This window comes from Belonocnema kinseyi, chromosome 7 (genome assembly GCF_010883055.1).
Source record: "Belonocnema kinseyi isolate 2016_QV_RU_SX_M_011 chromosome 7, B_treatae_v1, whole genome shotgun sequence".
In the NCBI taxonomy this organism is placed as follows: Eukaryota; Metazoa; Arthropoda; class Insecta; order Hymenoptera; family Cynipidae; genus Belonocnema; species Belonocnema kinseyi.
The window spans coordinates 14,153,780-14,174,706 of NC_046663.1; positions in this window are offsets into that span (position 1 = coordinate 14,153,780).

Consider the following 20,927-nt stretch of genomic DNA (forward strand, 5'->3'; position numbering starts at 1 on the left):
TTCCAAACTTGAAAAAATGGCTCGGTGGACAGAGATTTCCAGACAACTAAGACGTCATTGCCTCTGTAAGTGCTTATTTTGAGGAACTTCCGAAAACGCACTCTTCCGAAGGATTAAAAAAACTTGAAAAGCGATTGACCAAGTGTATAGAGCTCCAAGGAGATTATGTTGAAAAATAAAAAAAAATTTACCCAAAAAAATTGTTTTTATACTTCATTCTAAGGACTTATTGAACTACCCTCGTAGAATCATGTACCGGCAGATAGAAAAAATGTTACACATTAGTGCACCAGTAGTCCATCGAATGCCACATAAATATTTACATGTTAGGAAGGTTTTTACTCTATGGGTACCACATGTTTTGACCGAGGAGCAAATGGCAGCGAGAGTAAAGTGGTGCCAAAAAATTCTTAAAAGATTTGAATCGGGATCTACTCGGGATGTAAATAGTATTATAAGAGACGACAAAACCTGGCTGTATTATTGCGACGTTCGAATAAAATCACGAAACAAGATCTGGCTGTTTGAGGATGAGGATGCTCCAGTGGAGGTGCGGGAGTTTCGATCTGTAAACAAAAGAATAATTGCAGTATGCTTTGGGAAACGCGGCATTGTGGATAGGGTCGTACTGGAAAACAAGCGCACAGTTACCTCTTCCTGGTACACTCAGGTATGCTTACCCCAAGTCTTAAACCAACTCAAAAACATCAGGCCGAAATCTCGACTCAGCACCTGGCTATTGCATCACGACAATGCACCGGATGACAGAGTGAAGGTCACAGTTGCTTTTTTGGTCAAATCTGGACTGACTATTCCAGATCACCCTCCTTACAATCAAGATCTTGCACCCTGTGATTTTGTTTTGTTTTCGGAAGTAAAAAAACAACTAAAAAGGCGTCGATTTACTAACGAAACTGACCTTTCGACAGCCTGGGATCAAGCGTGTGCAGATCTTCCAGAAGAAAAGTGGCGGGGTTAGTTCGATGACTAGTTTCGACGTATGGAAAAGTGTATTCACTGCGGCAGAAAGTACTTCAAAAAACGGTAATAGGTGCGTCTGTAATGTGAAACTTCTTGGATATGGAGGGCTCCTTTAGCAATGCTTGTCCAGGAATGATTTGTCTAGAGGTTTCTAGGTTCGACGTGTCTGACTAGTTTTTAAGCTGTATAGGAAGCATGCCTTGCCGAAGCAGACTCGAAACTAGATGGGGAGACGGTCTAGTCAGGGAAATATGAATCCTATACATGGTGGCTCATCTAGAAACGCTGATGAGCCTTAAAGGTTTAGCGCTATGCATCGTTTAGTTCTAGGTTGATAGCTCAAGGAACACGGTATATCCAAAAAAAGCCGGTCTGGTAATGTTCACGAGAAATCATAAAGTGCCGAAACTGAGAGCCCCTGTATTTGTTGGTGGGAGACTGCAGTTTTTATATTTGGATAAATATCTGGGAGTAATCCTAGATACCAAACTAAACTTGGCGAAGCACGTGGAGAACCATTAGAGGGAGTTTGTAATGATTTTTTTAAGCCTTTGTGTTGACGTAGGATCTAGGGCCTAAAATACTTGTTAGACTCTCGCCTGATGTCCCTAAACCAAGGCTTCTATATGAGATCCTGTAAAAAGCTCCTAAATGTTGCGATAACTGAAAGCGCTGAAAATAAAATCAACTATCTGGAAAAAGTGAATATATTCACTAGGGGAAATGGAAACGCTAGGCTCCCAAGCGACGTCAGCACAACGCTGATTATAGGCATGAGGCAAGATAATCGAACAAATTTGTTAGCCTAACCAGACCTTTCCACGTTTGCATTCCACGCAGGGAATACGTTGAAATGAAGTGGAAACCCGCTTCTCCAAGGGCAAATCAGTATACAGATGGCTCCAGAAGAGAGAGAGATAGTGTGTCAGAAGCATGAATCTGTGACAGCTCGAGAATAAGGGGGATAGGAATTTTGGTTCAACGATATGCTTCTGTCTTTAACCCTCTACCGCCCTTCAAATTTTTGTTATTTGTTTACTTTGAGTTTTTTAAGAATGTTATGTCTAAGTTGCAGTGTATATAAAGAAAATTTTTTAGCTCATTAGCCGACGTTACATATATGTCACTGTGGGCGGTAGAGGGTTAAGGCAGACCCCCTGACTAGCTTCGCTGTACTGAAACATTATAAGAAGCAAACGCTGCTGGTATGCAGATTACGATCTGCTCGGACAGTGAAGCGAAATCAACTGCAGTCGGAAAACCAAACATAACATCAAAAATATTTTGAAAATACAAAATCACATTATATCAACTTTCAGAAAATAACCAAGTGGCTCCGTTATGTTTTCCTGCTCACACAGGGATCAAGGGCAAAGAAAAAGCGGACCAGTTGATCTACCGCGTGACTTAGAAAATCATGTGATCAAATTCATAAAGGGCAACTGGAAGAAGAAATTACAGATTCAGACATAAAACATGTGAGAGTCTTCAAAAAAAGGGTTAACAAATTCTTTGTCTGCTGTCCTTCTATCCCTCGCCATGTTCCACAACAAACAGGAAATTGTGGGAAAGTAGTTGAAACTCAAAGGCAGGAGGATATTCATTGACAATGACTAGAACAAAAAGACCATCGAAGTAAGAGAATGGGTGATTCGAATTCTTAAGCACTTTAGAAGATTGTAGACTGAGTTCCAACCTAGAGATGATTATATTTTAATAGAAGAAAAACCCAATGATATAGACAAGGTAAATCGTTTCCTCCAATCAGCAAAAAAGAGGGAAAGAAGTAACGATGATATCGATGTTTAGCAAGAAGATTCGGAAGTTGTTGACTTTAATCATGAAAGCAAAACAGAAGACATATTTAAACCACGAAGAAAGTATTTCAAAAAAGAAAGTAAGAAAGAACAGGGAGGAAATCTTACAATCACAGTATTAATCTATTTTTTTTGGAATGCAAGCGGTCTCTCAGTAGAATTTTTGACCTGGAGCGGTACGTCACTAGGAGACTCACCAGCTGAATTGCCATTTGTTGGGGTTAAGGAAAAAAGAACCGTAGATTTAATTTGGTATAATTTTTCATGTTTACGAATCTATCAAATTTCCAAGATAATTTCAAGTATTTTTCATTTGAAACATCTACCTAGTACAGTAGCATTGGATTTCCTAAATTATTTAATAGACAATAAAAGTAAAAGCACAAATAATTTTTCAAGGATGAAAATAAAAAAACAAGAGATTTGCAAATAGTCTGTCAAAAAAGCAAACTCTTATCGTATATGTATTCAACAACTGAAAATAAATTATTCCAAGAACGAGTCAATTGAAGTTGCAAACTTAAAATTAGAATAAAAAATTACAGTGCCGGTGGTAAATGCGCACCTTTGTAATCACAGATATGTAGGAATCAAAAATAATTATTTAATAAACAAGGAATGGAAAGATGAACAATATAAAGAATCCAAATAGAAATCGAGATTAAAAGTTAATGAAAGCTAAAGTAGAAGGCTTTGGGCAAACAATTCTAAAAGCAGACACGAAAGCAAAGACTATACTTGAAAAATTGATTAAGAAAAATAAAATCAGGGAGAGGTACCTAAATGAAGCACTAGCTAACGCTCAAAATTCAAAGGACTAATGGCTGACAACAACAACCAATTTTAAAGCAAATTTGTGAATTATTCATTCGCCATAGAGGACTGAAAGAGGTTTAGTGACAGCAATGCACCAAAAACAGTTACAGAAAAATATTGAAATTCAAACTAAAATGAGAAAGTAACAAAAAAAAATAATTTTCCACAAAATAATTAAATTCTTATCCAAAGAAATCAATATTAAAAAAATATTTTAAATCTTCTAGAAAAAATCTATTCTAGGCAAAGTCATTCTGTTGAGTCGTATTTGTGGTCTTGTTGCTTGATCGAAATTTTCGTTATTCGAAAAACCGCAACAGAGCCATTTTTTCAGTAGAATGCAAAGATGTTGAGTAATGTAAGGGTATTTTTAAAGTAAACAATTTGAATGTATATTATTTTATTTAAACTTGAATCTGATTAACATAATAGACACAAAAAAACTATGATAATATTTGAATCGAGAGAACTATAATAATAACATTTAACTCGGTGTAACTATTCAAGTTAGAATTCACATAGTTTAAAACGTAATAATGTGCATATCATGAATAATGCCTTGCTAAATCTGAATTGGTTAAAATTTAACTAATTAAATCAACGCAATCAATTCTAACTGCAGAATCAGTTATTTTCAAGGTTTTGACTGATTAACTAGTCAACGGGTCACTGTTAGTACCTTTCCAATTGAATTAGTAAAAAAAAAATTACCAATTTTTGTTAATCATTTCTAACAAATACCAATTTCTCATTCAATTTCTAAACATAAACAGTATATACTGCGAACTTTTGTAATAACGATGAAAACCACTTTTATTGCTCACAATATTTCGAAATAAGGCATTACATAATTAAGACATTTTTTATGTTTCGAATATGAAGTTTTTCTGTACATCTATGTTCCGCATTAAGCGTATAGACTTTTTTATAATTTTATAGATTTTGGGTCTTTTTATTTATTGCTTCCTCATTTAACATGATATATTTTGTTTGCAAACAAAAAACATTTTCTTCCCTCAATGTAAATTACATAAATATGAAGCATCCTTTCCGTCTGCTAAATGGCAAACGATACAATTTCCCCAGAATTGTTCCGCTAATTTTAATTGATGCTACGCAACTTTTTTGTAATCCCCATCCTTTGTTATTTAAAAATTCATTTGAAGAATAAATTGAAAAAAGCTAAGACTCAACAAATTATTTAATTTTTTAGGGATTAAGTAAGCGACATTTTGTCCTAAGAAAACTAAAAATATTTCAATTTCACAAGAATTTAGACACACGAGAATATGATTTAAATTATAAAACGAAACTTATACTATCGATTTTTGCAAAGTGCTGAGAATGGCGAATTTTTTCATTTTCATTTAATTCAGATGCTGGTTATTTTAGTTTCTAAGATTTCGAAAATTATCTTACTATTTTTTAGAGCAAGCCAGTGCCTGAAATGAATAAACATGAAAAAATTTGTCATCTTTTGTACTTTTCAAAAATCGATAATATAAATTTCACCTTGTAATTTACCTAATATTATTAATTTTTAAAGTTTTTGTAAGATTATAATGTTTTCAGTTTTTCTAAAACAAAATCTTTTTTATTTAATCCTCTGAAAATCAAATAATGTTTAAAGCTTTAAAGCTTTAAAGCTTTCTTTCTAGAAAAATAATATTTTTGATTGACAATTGAACTTCTTGATTCAAAGTTGATCTACTTTGTCAAAATGTACTGATTTACTTGAAAATGTATCTCTTGATTAAATACGTAACTGTTTGTTTAAAATTCGTTTTTGTGTTTGTTTGTTGAAAGTTAATTTCTTTAACTGTATTTTTAATTATTGAATTATTATTTAAAAAATAATCGATTCACATATAAAGTTAAACCATTCTTTTACAATTAAATTAATTTGTTAAAACGTTGTATCTTTTTTTTAAAATTTCAACTAATTTGTTTGTTTTTCCGTTTTCACTAGTCACCCTGGTTTATACTTTTTACAATTTTCTTCAATTTTACAAAATAATTGTTTGTCCTCAATAAACTTAAAATGTTTCAACCGAACAAATTCCATTTTAATTTCAATTACAATTATCAAATTCTGAGGAATGCTAATAAACGTGAAGAGACATCTAAAGAAAAAATTCTGTGGTTTCCTGGCATGATGAATAGCTGTCTGATTTTTTGTACAAAGTAAAAATTGTTTTTTATGTACGTGTTTGATTTTCCTAAAATCTTCTGTAGACAAGTATTCGGAAAAATTATAGAGAGGAATACAACACCTATTTTTGTAATTTAATTAATAATTATTTTCGACGCTACGATAAGTGTTATGTATTAAATATAAATATCTTTGAACATTTAGAAAATGCTTCAAAGTGTGGTTTCAGAAATAAACATTTTTTTATTTTATATTTTTGATATCATTACTGTAAAACGAAAGTAATCTATTCAATTTGTTTGTTTTTCTTCAATATTATTTACTGAATTTCTGCTTTTAGAATCACTTTGACTGATAATTAGTTAAATTTAACTGATTCAGATTTAGCGAGTGCATAAACAGATATACAAACAAGTAATTCCCCTACAACCTACTTAAATTTTATAAACAAATTAATTTTATAAATATTTGAAAAACAAAATATAATACGAAAAATTTTGTTGTTTCTAAAGCCAATGTCAAAATAAAATAATGGAAAACGGGTAGCATCATTACAGGATAACTTCATTACCAACCATTTGGATTTGACGTTAAAAATCGTTCTTCTTTTTCAGTAAGTTTTTTGGTATTGTATGGATACACCATGCTAATTGTGCACATCACCTCATTATCATTTTCCTTTAAATATACTCTACGAAGATTATTATTGTCGATATAAATCCCAAAAATTTGATTTTGCGGGTTCTTTTGTACCTGATATAGCTTTCCTGCTTGAAATTTTTGAAACACCTTTAAGCAACCATTTCGAAACCCAATGGTGGTATATCGTGTTATCAGCCTGGTTCTTTCAAGGTAGTAAAAAACCATATTAGAAGGAATAGTGAAGCTACTTGATCGAAGATTTTTTAAAGTTTTAGGACGTCGGTTGAATATTTCAATCTGTGAATTTAATTCTGAAAAAGAAAATAAAAATGTATGAATTTAAGAAAATTTGTTTAATTTACAATACCTTGATGATCGGGGAACGTTTATTTTAAAGTCTATGAAAAACCCTACACATGACACGCTCAGAGCAAAAGCGAACTAAAAAAAAAAGTTGCGGAAAAGAGAAGTAAAAACATGCGAGAGCAAAAACGGCCTAAGAATTAGCCGAGAGGTAAAACAACACAAGAATGAAGAGAGAAGAATCCCCCCACTTTGCTGCTACGAAGACCAGCCTCGTGTAAAGCCGAAAATGCGCGAACATGAACCGAGCTCACCCGAATTCACGAATAAAGATCTAATCAGCTGCTCCCAAAGCTACCAAATTGAGCCTAAGATTTATCCCCACCATAGTTTTTCTATTTATAACTTGATCCAAATTTAAAAGAAATTACAGAAATTGACGATTTGGATGTTTCGCGTGATTCTTAATTTTATGCATGACTCGATTTTAAGGTTATGTTTTTCAGGTGTATATAATATAGATATTATTATTATATATATTATTAATGTTAATATTATAATTATAAAATTTTGTATTAATATTAATGACAGGAAAGTTTATTTTAAAACAAATAAAAAAATTTTCAACAAAACAAGATGAATTTTTGGCAAATTCGTAATTTTTTTTTTTTTTTTTTTATTGAAAATGTTACGATGGCATTTATGGAATTAGTGGATTTAGTGGAAATTTCGGCTTTTTAGTAAAAATTTTTTTGTTTTGAAAATTCTTCTTTCCATTAAAAAATTTTTTTTTTGCTTTTTTATTAATTTTTTTTCTTAACATGTATTAATTCCATTTTTTATTGAAAATTTATCTTTTTTTATTTAAATTCAAGTATGTATATGGTTAAAACTCCATCTAATTGACAACTGTTAAATTTTTTGTTCAAAATTATATTTTTCAGTTGAAAATTTATTATTTCCGTCGAAAATTAAATTTTTTAAATTGAAAATGAACTATTACATGTTTGGCTAAATACTTGTTTTTTTAGTTTTAATATTAATTTTTAAGTTAAAAATTTGACAATTTATTGATTTTTTTTACCATTTTTTTTTAGTTGAAAATTCTTATTTTATAGTAGAGAATTATCATTCTTGTTTGAAAATCCATCTATTTTGATAAAAAGATTCATTCTTTTGGTTTATTATTTAACACCTTCATTGAAAATTCGATTCTTTTTGGTTGAAAAAGAATTTTTTAATACTTAAATTTTTTTAAATTCAATTATTCTTCGTGTTTCAAAAATTACCTGTTTTGGTTAAAAATAATTTAATTTGTCTTTTTGAAAATTCTAATATTTCGTTGTAAATTAATTTTTGGAATTAAAAAATTTAACTCTATCATTATGGGTTAAAAATGTATTTTTTTTAATTAAAAAATTTGTTGTTTCTTTGTAATAAAATTGATCTTTCTCAGATGAACAAATTTTTGAAAAAGCAGTTGAATTTTCGAACGGAAAAGAGGACATAATCAAAATATTTAACTTTTCAACATATAAAGATGTATTTCAACCACAATCTTAATGAATTAATTTTTAGCAAAACGAGAAAAAAGATTTTGCAACTAAAAGAAATACAATTTTGAACAATCAATTAAATTTTTAAGAAAAAGATTATTTATACACTGAAAAGAATAATTTTATAAAAATAGATACATTTTTAAGAAATTACATAAACTAACTATAAACTACATCAATAACTATGTTTAATTTTTAAGAAAAAGAGATAATTTATCTACAAAACTGTTGAATTTTTCACCAGAAAATATAACCTTTCCACAAAACATTTAATTTTCTACAAAATAGTAAAAGTTTTGTTTAAAAAAATGGTTTCGCTTTTAACCAACTAATTTAATTTTAACCAAAAAACATTAATTGTTTACTAACATGGTTAAATTTCGAACAAAAATATTGTTTAAATTGTAGTTTAACTTGAAACCAAATAATTTAATTTTTAATTGCGAAGATTTATTTTCCACGAAAAGAAGAAAAGGTTTCAACAAAAAACGTAATTATAAAAACAAGTGTTGAATTTGTTAATGTATTGATTAAAGAATATATTTTGGAAATTTCTCAAAATAAAAAAAAACACCATTTATTTTAGACTAAAAATGAAGTATTCCAATTTTCAGAAAAAAAGTAATTTTAAACCCAAAAAAACTCACTCTTAACAAATTACTTAATTCTTAAATCAAGGAACTTAGTTTTTTAACAAATTAGTTTAAGCTTTTACCGAATATTTTTATTTTCATAAAAAAAATTCTGATGAAAACTGTAAATGTTAAACTTCCATTCAGGAAAAAGAAGTAAAAGAAGCGAATGTTCAAAAAAATAATTAAATCTTATAGCAAATAGACGTTTTTTAAAGCACAGGAGTTTAAATCTGAACCTATTGCATTTTTTCTTAGGGTGATGCTAATATTTCAAAAAGTTTTAAAAAGAAAACATTTTAACCTGAAAATTTTCTTTTTATGTTCTCGAAATTCGATTATAAAACACAGACTATTTTACAGCAAACCCTAGTATTTTTTGTAGAGCTTTGCTAGATGTCTAAAGTTCAAAACGAAATTTTGTAGTACATTTCTGACGTTTTTCAGAAACGTGAAAATCCAATTTTATAAAAATTATTTTTTTAATTCTAAGAAATAGTATCATTAGGAACTAACGTTAAGAAAAAGAGACATATATAGAAAAAAAGTGATTTTGTAATTTTTCACTTTTTTATAATTTTTTTGAATCAGTTGCAAAAACAAGAATTCCGGTGTCAAAAAACAGAAACAAAATCTTAAATAATGTTTTGAAGAGTGGCTACTAGAAAAAAAAACAATTTTTGGTATTTTTCCTAACAAAAAACATTTCACTAGGTTACAACATTTAAAAAATATGAATGATTTTCGACTTTCTTCTGATTAACAAATTTACGATGGAATTATCTCAACTAAGTATTTGCACTTTCTAAAGCTCAAATAATATTTTATTAAAAAATAAAGAAATAATACGTTTGGTTTGATGAATCTGCATTGCTGCAATATTTACTTCTTTTATTAATAAAAAAAAGCTCAGTTAAAATGCATATTTTTTAATTGCTATCGATTAAAACAATTCCTTTATGTCTCTTTTTTATGTTAAAAATAAATTACTTTCTTCAAAACACAATTCGAAAAAGATTCCTATTCCAATTTTTTTGATGCTTTTTTAAATTTTATCATTGAAAACATACTTCTAAAGTACGCACATCTAACCGAATTCTACAATATAAGCGTAAGTTACAACTGCAACCACGGTATTGGAATGACAAAATTGCCAGATTTCACGAAAGTTATTGAATTCACGAAATTCATAACATTCATGGAATTCACAGAATTTATGGAAATGAAAGAATTTATGTAGTTCACAGAGGTCAATGAAATTGCAGAATTCATAATATTCAAGAAACTCAAAAAAAGTATTTAATTCACGGAATTTATGGCATTCTAAGAATTCGCGAAATTAATGGAAAGCAAGGAATTCAAGAAATTCATCAAAATCACGGAATTCGCGAAATTCATAGAATTAACGAAATTTAGAATAATCAAATAATTAAATTAATTCATGGAATTCCATGAATTCGCGAAATTCATGTAATTTTTTGGATTCGCGGAATTCGTTGAATTCAATTAATTAAAGGAATTCATTAAATTGAGGTAATTCATTGAATTAAAGAGATTCATGGAATTCATTTAAATAAGGGAATTCGAGGTTTTCATTAAAATCAAGGAATTCACGGAATTTTTTGAATTTCTGAAACTTACGCAATTCACGAAATGCACGGAATTCATGGAATTTGCGAAATTCATAGTATAAGCTTAATGTACGGAACTCACCGAATTCACAGGCGCGTCATTCACGAAATTTACAAAATTCATGGAGTTCATGGAATTAAGGGAATTCACGGAATTCAAAGAATTTAGAAAATTCTCAGGATAGACTGTAATAACGGAATTTACGGAATTTAAGGCAGTCGCGGAATTCATATAACACCCAAAATTCACAAAATTCACGTAATTTGCGAAATTCATGCAATTCAAGAAATTAACGTAATTCACAGAATTCGTAGACATAAAAGAATTCTCCGAATTCCTGTAACAACCGGGATTCGCTAAATTCATACAATTTACAGAATTCAAGGTATGCGAGGAATTTACGGCATAATGAATTCAAGGAATGCATGGAATTCATTTAATTCAAAGAATTCCAGAAATTCTCTGAAATCGAGGAGTTGGCGGAATTCATCGAATTTATGGAATTCACGGAATTGACGAATTCTACGAAATTATGGAATTCCAGAAATTGACGGTGTACGCCTAATTTATACAACTTACGGAATTCAAAGAATACGCTATACTTGCGGAATTCACGAAATTCATGGAAATTAAGGAATTCGCAGGATTGATTGTGATCACGGAATTTAGGGAATTTAAAGAAGTGCGTAACTCTTTGGATACCCAGAATTCATGTAATTCATTAAATGACGAGAATTCCAGGGATTCAAGGAATTATTGGAATTAATGAAATTCAAGAAATGGTGGAACTCCATGAATTTCATCCATTTCATGAATTCGGTAATTTTGTTGAATTTCTTTAACTCAATGGATTTTATGAATTCCCCTGATTTCGTGAATTCCTTAAAATCCATGAATTCCGTTATTTCATTAATTCTATATACTCCATCAATTCTATGAATTCCTTGAATTTCTTGATTTGTGTAAATTCCATTGTGCCGTGAATTCCTTTAATTCAGAAATTGGGGAAATTCCGTACATTTAATGAATTGCGTGAATTCTGTCAATTGAACGAATTTCGTGAACTCCCTCTTTTTCTTGCATTCCGTGAATTCGTTGAATTTCGGAAATTTGATGAATTCCGTGAGTTTCGTGAATTCTGTAAATTCCTTAAATTCTTAAAATTCCTTAAATTTCATGGATTCGGTAAACTCCTTAAATTCCGATAATTTCATGAATTATATGAAAATCATGAATTCCTTGTATTCCATGCAGAGCGTGAATTCCTCGAATTCCACTAATTCTATAAATTCCGTGAATACCATGAATTCCGAGAATACCATGAATTTCGTAAATCCCATGAATTCCACGAAATTCGTGAATTCTGGGCGTTAAATGTATTCTGTGAATTTCTTAAATTCAGTAACTTCTGTGAATTCCACGAAATACTTTAATTCCATGGATTCCTTGAATTTCATAAATACGCGCGTTATACATTATATATTAACAAAAGTTTTTTCTCTGTCAAAAATTTTTTTTTGTCAGAAACAAGTGTTCTCAGAAATAAACTTTTACTATATGTAGAGGAAGTTTCCAACAGCAATTTTTAACAGTGTACAAACATAATAATTTTACAATTTGGTGAAAATGAAAACTTTGGCAAAGAGAGAAGTTTAATAAACAAACATTATTGTGCAACATTTGCAACATCATTAAAAGAATGCGGAAGCAGTATAGTGAATTTTGTCAATGCCACTATTTAATATCTGAAAAATTACTATTTCCTAAATAAAGAAAATAAAATAATCTCAAGCGAATATGTTGCCTGCGCAAAAATTTTGGTCTTATAGCTTTTTTCTAATGCTCTAATATAATAAAAAGGTTTGCTGTTTTAAGAATATTTTGTATGTCTAATGAGAGTCAACAGAGTTTTCTTGTGCAAAATAGAGTCTCCGAAAAAAATTATATAATTTAAAAAAAGTATGACATCATTAGTCTCATAAAAAACATTATTATTCATGGAAAAATTTTACAAACAACGAATACAAATTATTTAAAACGAGTTATTTTTTTCGTCTTGCTAGTAATTAATTATTAAAAATTATGAAAATTCAGTAAACCATATTATTATACTCACCAATAAAATTGAAGATGATCACCAAAGTAACGATCAATGTATGAGCGACCTTCATTGTTCTCAGAAAGAGGAGAATTTGAGCTATTGATTTATATATATTATAGCCGTTATCACATAGATTGTCCTTCTAAGATATATGTATCACAGAAGTCGCTTACAAGAAAAAGAAAAAAATATTTACTAACTTCTTTAACATTGATCTCACAGCTTATACTTTTGTGCGTGAATTAGAATAACACCTTCTGCAAATATGAAAAATATTTAATATTTACTGTCGCGCGACAAACGTTAGAATCAGAAAGACTGGCTAAAAAACGTTCCGAAATTAAGTAAATTCGGCTTATAAACGCCGCCTACCTATATAATTATCTGTTGTTAAGGGTGTTGGTTCAATCCAACTTAAAATTTTTTTAATAGGTACGGCACTGATACTATATATATTTTTCCGAAGGATTTGTGAACGAAAGAAGAAAATCTGGTCGAATATACTGCGGTTTGCGAGATCCTCGGATCAATAAAATGTTGAAAAATCAAAAAATTTGTTGAGGAAATGATTATTTTCCCGACAAATATGAATCTTGCGAAAGATAGAAACCGGTGGGTAGCAGACGGCAGCATTTGGTAGATTAAAATCGTTTGCTTATTTATTTTTTTACTCACATAACAGAAGAATTCTAGAGATTCTTGGATCTTCCAAAGGGCCAGATCTTGAAGATGGTCTTCACAAATTCACTCTATACGTGGAATCAAGGCGCCCTTCGTTATCGACCGTGGGTCAAGACTACAATTCTCAAAGGGAAAAACCTCTTCTGGGACATTTACTTTTTGATGAGACTATCATCAATCGATATTACTGCAAAAATAATAAGACTAGTGCCCGGATTTTTTGGTCCCATGTAAGAACTATGAGCGCTTGTGAATCACATTAGCCAAGGATACAGAAACTCTACCTGTTCGCGCGCATGAACTCTCATCAAGATCCGCTGGTCCAGTGGAAAACAGTCTGACTGGTGACCACGCTGTCGTAGGTTCGAATATTTTCCATAACTTTTTTTCGTATTTTAAACATGTCAAATAATAATTTGTAATGATTTCCCGGTGAATAAATTATTTTTCTGAGAAATATTACTGGAAAATAAAGACAAGGGTGCAGAATCTGTACCGGTTCACGCGCATGGACTCCCATCAAGCTCCGTTGGTTCAATGGAAAAGAGTCTGACTGGTAACCACGCTGTCGTGGGTTCGAATCTTTTTCAGAACTTTTTTTTTCGTATTGTAAACATGTCAAATAATAATTTGTAATGCTTCCCTGGCGAATAAATTATTTGTTTGAAAAATAATATGAGGCAGTTTTCAATTGAAAACTAAAAACAAAAAATGTGAATACAATTTCTCACAAAATATTGAAATGGACTTTTTTTGCAAATAAAATCTGCAAACGCATAAATTTGATAAATAAAACAATTTATGATCGTGTGTAAACTTTTAAATTCACCGACTATGAAATTATAACTGGATTATAAATTATAAATTTATCAGGTTACCCTGGAATAATTTTTAAAATTACAAATTTAGAATTCGCAAAATTTTGAAAGTAGACCTTCTGGAAATTTAGTCATAAGCCGGAAGTTTATCAAGTCTCCCGACTTGAAATTTCGATATTACACAATTTTCCAGATTTATAATTTTGAAATATTAATTATAAATTTATCAGTTTGAAAAATTGATTGTTCTAAATTGCCAAATTTATCACATCTACAATTTTGAAACGTAGAGCGTGGTAAGTGCTTACATTTTTTTAAATTGTAAGTTTATGAATGCAATTTTAGGTAAGTAAAATATGAGTAAATTTACGGCGCTGACCACTACAGTATCTGGCACGTGCCCTTCTCCAATTTCGCTTGCTTCCGCTAACGTTCAAGCGTTTCTGGCTCGTGTGAAAGTTAAATATTTTCCTAACAGCATTCATAAACGTACAATTTAAAGAAAAATGTAATCACTCACCACAATTTACATTTCAAAATTTAGGATGTCATAAATTTGGCAATTTAGGAGCAAAATTTGACGAAACGATAAATTTGTCATTTATATTTTTAAATTGTATATCTGGAAAACGGTGTAATGTCGAAATTTATAGTCGGGCGACTTGATAAGCTTGCAATTTATGAATAAATTTGCATAAAGCCTAATTTTGAAATTTGATAGTTTTTAAATTTATTGCTGAGTAACTTGATAAATTTAAAATTTATGAAGAAAAGTCAAGATTCGCCAGTTTTGTAATTTTGGAATAATAATCAATGTGGATTATTATACAGTATCCGGAATAATTATTAGGCAACTTGATAATCTTGAAATTTATCAATAAATTTGCAGAGGGATTACTGTCGAAATTTGATAGTTTTGACATTTTTTGCTGGGTAATTTGATGAATTTATCATTTATAATCCAGTTATAATTTCAAACTGGTAAATTTACAAATTCACATACAATCATAAATTGTTTTATTTATCAAATTTATGCGTTTGCAGATGTTAATTATAAAAAACAGTCCATTTCAATATTTTGTAGGAAATTGTATTCACATTTTTCGTTTTTATTTCCCAATAGAAAACTGCCTAATCTTTGGCTGATTCTCATTTCTGCCGTCGCTGCAGTCAATAGTGTATCACCCAGCTACGTGATAATCCATGACGATTATCACCCGCAAAAATGTAAAAAAATTACGATTATACAAATAAATTATTCGAAAAGTGTCTGCATGATACTTATTTCCCAGTAGTATTTTTGAAACAAATAATTTATTCGCCGAGGAAGCATTAAAAATTATTATTCGACATGTTTACAATACGAAAAAGAAAGTTGAGAAAAAGATTCAAACCCACGACAGCGTTGTTACCAGTCAGACTCTTTTCCACTGGACCGACGAAGCTTGATGAGAGTCCATGCGTGTGAACCGGAACAGGTTCTGCACCCTTGGCTATTTATTTCCCAGTAATATTTCTCCAAAAAATAATTTATTCGCCGGGAAAGCATTAAAAATTATTACTTGAACTGTTTAGAATGCGAAAAAAAAGTTGAGAAAAAGATTCGATCTCCCGGCAGCGTGGTCACCAGTCAGACCATGGTCCACTGGACCAGCGGATCTTCATGAGAGTTCATGCGCGCGAACCGGTTAAGTTTCTGCATCCTTGGCTAATGTGATTTACAAACGCTCATAGTTTTAACTAGGGACAAAAAAATCTAGGCACTAGTCTTATTATTTTTGAAGTAATATCGATTGATGATAGTCTCATCAAAAAGTCAATGTCCCAGAAGAGGTTTTCCCCTTTGAGAATTGTAATGTTGACCCACGGTGGATAACGAAGGGCACCCTGATTCCGCGTACAGAGTGAAGGTAACAGCTAGCCTGGTGGTTGATCACAAACACAGTTACAAAAACACAGGGCATGTCAGTTGCCTCTGCTTGTTGCTCCACTTGTCAACGTATTTCGAAAAACTTGGGGACACCATCTTCAAGACCTGACCCTTTGGAAGAGCCGTAAATTTCTAGAATTCTTCTGTTATGTCAGAATTGTGAGTAAAAAAATAAATTAGCAAACAATTCTAATATTTTAAATGCTGCAGACTGCTACCCGATCGTTTCTATATTTCGCAAAATTTATATTTGTCGGGAAAATAATTATTTCCTCAACAGATTTATTGATTCTTCAACATTTTACTGATCCGAGGATCTCGCGAAACCCCGGATATTCGACAAGATTTCCTTTTTCCGTTCACAAATCCTTCGGAAAAATATATATGGAATCAGTGCCGCACCTATTAAAAAAAATTCGAAGGTGGATTGAACCAACCCAGTGGGCACAAAGTTTGGCGACGTCTTTAGGACATCATTACGACATCGTTACGACATGGACATAGGGTGTCGTAAAGTTGTCGTTAAGATGTCGTAACGATGTAGAAAAGACCTCGCCAAATTTTGTGCCCACTGGGAACATCCTTAAGGTAAAATTCTAGACAATTTTAATGTTATCCTCGTAAAATAAATCAAGATCCAGAATTTCCTTACTTCTTTCTTTCATTTGATGTTTTTTTATTATATAGAATATAGGAAAAAATAATACTAACATTATTTGTTAAATTTACCATTTCTAAAATTAAAATTTTTAGTATTAAATTATTTATTATTGCTGGGTAATTATATTGACCCTCAAAAATAAATGTTGTACAAATTGTTGATGTAAGTTGTTTGAAACGTTTCGGTACCCAATAGTGGTCCCGTCAGCGAGTTTTAATTAATATTATAAGAATTTGTGGCAGAATGACGCGATTTTTCCTTCTCAGAAGAGAAAACAAGATTGCAACGTCAGCGTTCAGTCACAGTTGTCACTCAGTTTTCAGTGAACATTGAAGTTACAATATTGCTTCTTTTTAGAAGGAAAAAATACGTCATTATGCGGAAAATTTGGTAAAAATTCTTATAAGAATAATTTCAATTCACTTGTCCCCAAAGCCAACAGGCTACATAAAAAATTTATACAAAAATTATTTAATATCCTTAATCAAGACAAATTGTAAATCAAGAAAAGCATTTAGGGCTCAAAATATGAGCTACGCGCTTTTTGAAGAAGAGCACCATATTCAAAATTGCTATGCTTTTATTTGTCTCACTGCTCAAGAAAGAGCAGAAAATGTTCGGAATCGCAGTCTGTGTTTAGATTGCTAAAAGCCCAGTCAATTTAAACAAATTTGCGGGGGCGGAGGTTACAGAAAATATCAGGCTTCATATCATAACACTGCTTTAGATTCCAAAGATAGGCTCATATACTTTGCCACCACATTACAGTTAAATACAGATAATAGAGTCCCTTCCACAGCTTGAGTTTTTGTTAGGCAAAATAAAATGAGCAGCGTTCTGTTCGTATTCTACTCGATTCAAAGTTACCATATAATTTTATTAACTCTCAACTTCACGTCTTATTAACATTTAAGGAAACGCAAATAGATGTTAATAAAGGCTTAGTCATTAAAGCTTATTTGATTGAAAAAAGTAAATATGAACTCGAAATTACAACAAAGGTTAGTCTCTTTAAAATTTGTGTCGCTTGTTTAGTCTTTAATTCGCGTAGGTGAGATCAAATTGAATAATAAGGGTCCTATCCTAAAAGAAACTAGAGTAGGTTTGATTCTTGCTGGATCAATGCTCGGTCCACAATATAAAATAATTATTTGGTTTGATAATAACAAAATAAACGTCAAAACCTAATTAACTCGATTTTAGGAACAAGTAGAATATGCCCCAAACAAAGAAAATAATGTCAAATTAAAAGCAATTTTGTGAGGAATCCTTTGTAAAACACGTCAAACGTAAAAAAGACGGTAGTTTTGTGGTTAAAATTCCATTAAAAGGAGATCCTTACACCTTGGTTGGTTTAAAGCAATGCCCAAAATACCGTTTTCTTAAGTTAGAAACTAAACTTTTGAAGAGCACTGAAATGCCATAAGCGTACAATACATTCATTGCAGAGTAAATCAAATCAGGACAAATGATTGAGACAAACAAGAAAATCAAACACCCTTTATCATGTTATTTTCCTAATAATTAGATAATTTACCCTAAAAGGTCACCCACAAAACTGCGAGCAGAGTTTGAAGAGTGTGCTCCAAATGCTTCTGGGGTTTCTTTCAATCAATGACAAATGGTCGGTTCCGCTGTACAAAACAATCTATTTTCAATACTAACCAGATTTTGAAAACGTGCATTCGTTTATGTTGGTGATATAGAAAAAATGTACAGACGAGTTCTAATAATGGGATTTGCACCAAAATGTAAAAATCCCGAGCCTCTAATTGCAAAAATAATTATTATTTGTCGAGACTTTTATGTCAATGGCATGCTTACCGGGGATGACACAATTGAAAAAGCTGCCTGATAGTTTTAGGTACTAAGTCAATATTTCAAATGATTTAAACGTAAATAAAAGAACAATTCTCACGAATTTCTTACAAAAAACTTCCATGGGATTAAGCTTTGCCCGATGAAATACATAATCAATATTTGAGTTAAAAAAGGAGCGTCTTCCAAGATTAAACGAGCTCAATATCACACGAAATTTTATTTATTCAAATCCTTTTATTGCTGTGTTACACAAATTCATAAACGCTTCCCAAGTTGCATGCCGGATGTATTTGTCTGTAAGATCACAAAAAGTTCCAGGCCACATAATAGTTAAATTACTTTGCGCGAAATGAAAAGCTGCTTCATTAAAAACAAAAAATTACTGTATTTAAGTTATGCAGAGCTGCTTTGAAAGCGAAAATTCTCGATGCGGTACAGCTCGCATTAGATATAAAAATTTATGGAATTCCTTATTGGAATAATTTAACCATTGTTTTGAGTTTAATTAACAAGCAATCCAAAACTGCGAAGGACACATTAGAATCTAATCAAATCTCGTAAATTCAATAAATTTCTGAAATAAAATTTAGGCAACATGTCCCAACAAAGAGTAATCCGGCCGACTATTTACCTCGAGGTATAAGTCCAAATTAAATAGCCAAGACAAAGTCTTGGTGGGCAGGATCAGAATTCCATTGCAAGGAAATGTCGGCATGGAATTAGTCAGAAATAAAAAAATTAGGAATAAGACGTCGATAAAATCAATTTGAAAATTTTAAAAGCAAGTTAGGCAGTCCTGGAATAAGAGGATTGTATAAGAAATAAAGCCAAGACCATTTATTCGTTAGTGAAAGTCGTAGGATGCATCAGAAGACATTCAAAAGTCTGTACTCTGTAACTCTTATTAATTAAAGAGCTTTCGAAGGCATTCTTGGCTCTAGCTCGATTATCTCAAAATGTTTCCTTTCAAATCGAAATAGCAAAGTTGGATCAGGAAATAAAAACAATCACTAAAAGAGAATTAGATTCTATAACATCCTTTCTAGATAAAACAAAAACACTGAGAGTAGGATGTAGTTTAGGAAATTTAAACTTCTTTGATAAAAAAACACCCCATAGTTTTTGACGCAAATCACAGACTCAAAAAGGTAATCTTCCAACTAATTTATACGAACTTAGCAGCTAAAATAATCAAAACTTTTTGCCCATAGGTAGTACAAATTTGGCTAGAAGAACATGTTTAGACTTAGTGATTCCAATGATAAGAGAGCTGCCTTTAGCTCATGTATCTTCATGAACTACGTTTCACAACACCGGGGTTAACTACGTTAGACTTTTTGGAATTATAGATAGAAAAGGTCGGGTTTGTAAAGACACTCAACCCTACATCAGCTAATCCGTTTGGTTCACAGCCAAAGCGTTACATCCAGAGCTTGTTTCCGAAGCCACCTCAGACGCGTTTATAGCTACTCTGCGTCGTTTTGTATCACGACGCAAAAAAATCGACAATATTTTCTCTGATAATGGAACTAACATAAACGTCTCGGCAATTTCTTAATAAAAGAAACTCAGTCATGAAGTGAATCAATTTATAATTTTAGAATAAGTGGCAGTTAATTCGAGCTTACGCACCACATTTGAGGGTCATTTGGGTGGCCGGCATTAAGTCAATTAAGTGTCATGCAAAAAGAGTAAAAGGGGACACTATTCTGACATTCTAATAGTTTTATACTTTGCTGACTTGAATTAAGCCCATAAACAATTTTCGTCCCTTAATTCTACTTTCAAATGATCCTAACGATATGTATTCTCTGACTATAGCCCGTTTTCTAATTATAAGAACTTTTGCTAACGTAACCGATCCAGATCTGACTCATAATAAGGAAGGAAGGATATGAAACTGGCAACACATCTTTACGCTGCAGCAGCATCTATGAAATCGAAGGAATAAAGAGTATGTCTCAGAACTCCAAAGGAGCACAAAATGGAAGCTCCCTATCCTACAATTAAAGAAAACACTCTCGTTCAACTGAGAGAAGAAAAAACTTCTTCATCGATTGGGTTTCTTGATCGAATACTAGAGTTGCATTCTGGGAAAGATAGTATCGTTTCTATCACTTCTTTCATTAAATTATCAGAGCTATCTTGGGGTAATGCGTTTTTCTGAGAACTACTCATATTTGGTTTATAATTCAGGGTTTCTTCCTCTATCTGGTTTTTGTCCCTCCCGGGTATTTGATTTCCCCGGTACCGCCCATATATGGATGGCGTTTGCCTATCCGCAACGCAGGGAGGCGCCCGATGAAGGTCCAGCAACCTCGCACTGGGTAGTAGTAGTAGTAGTAGTGGTAGTGGTAGTTTTTTTTTTTTTTTTTTTTTTTTTT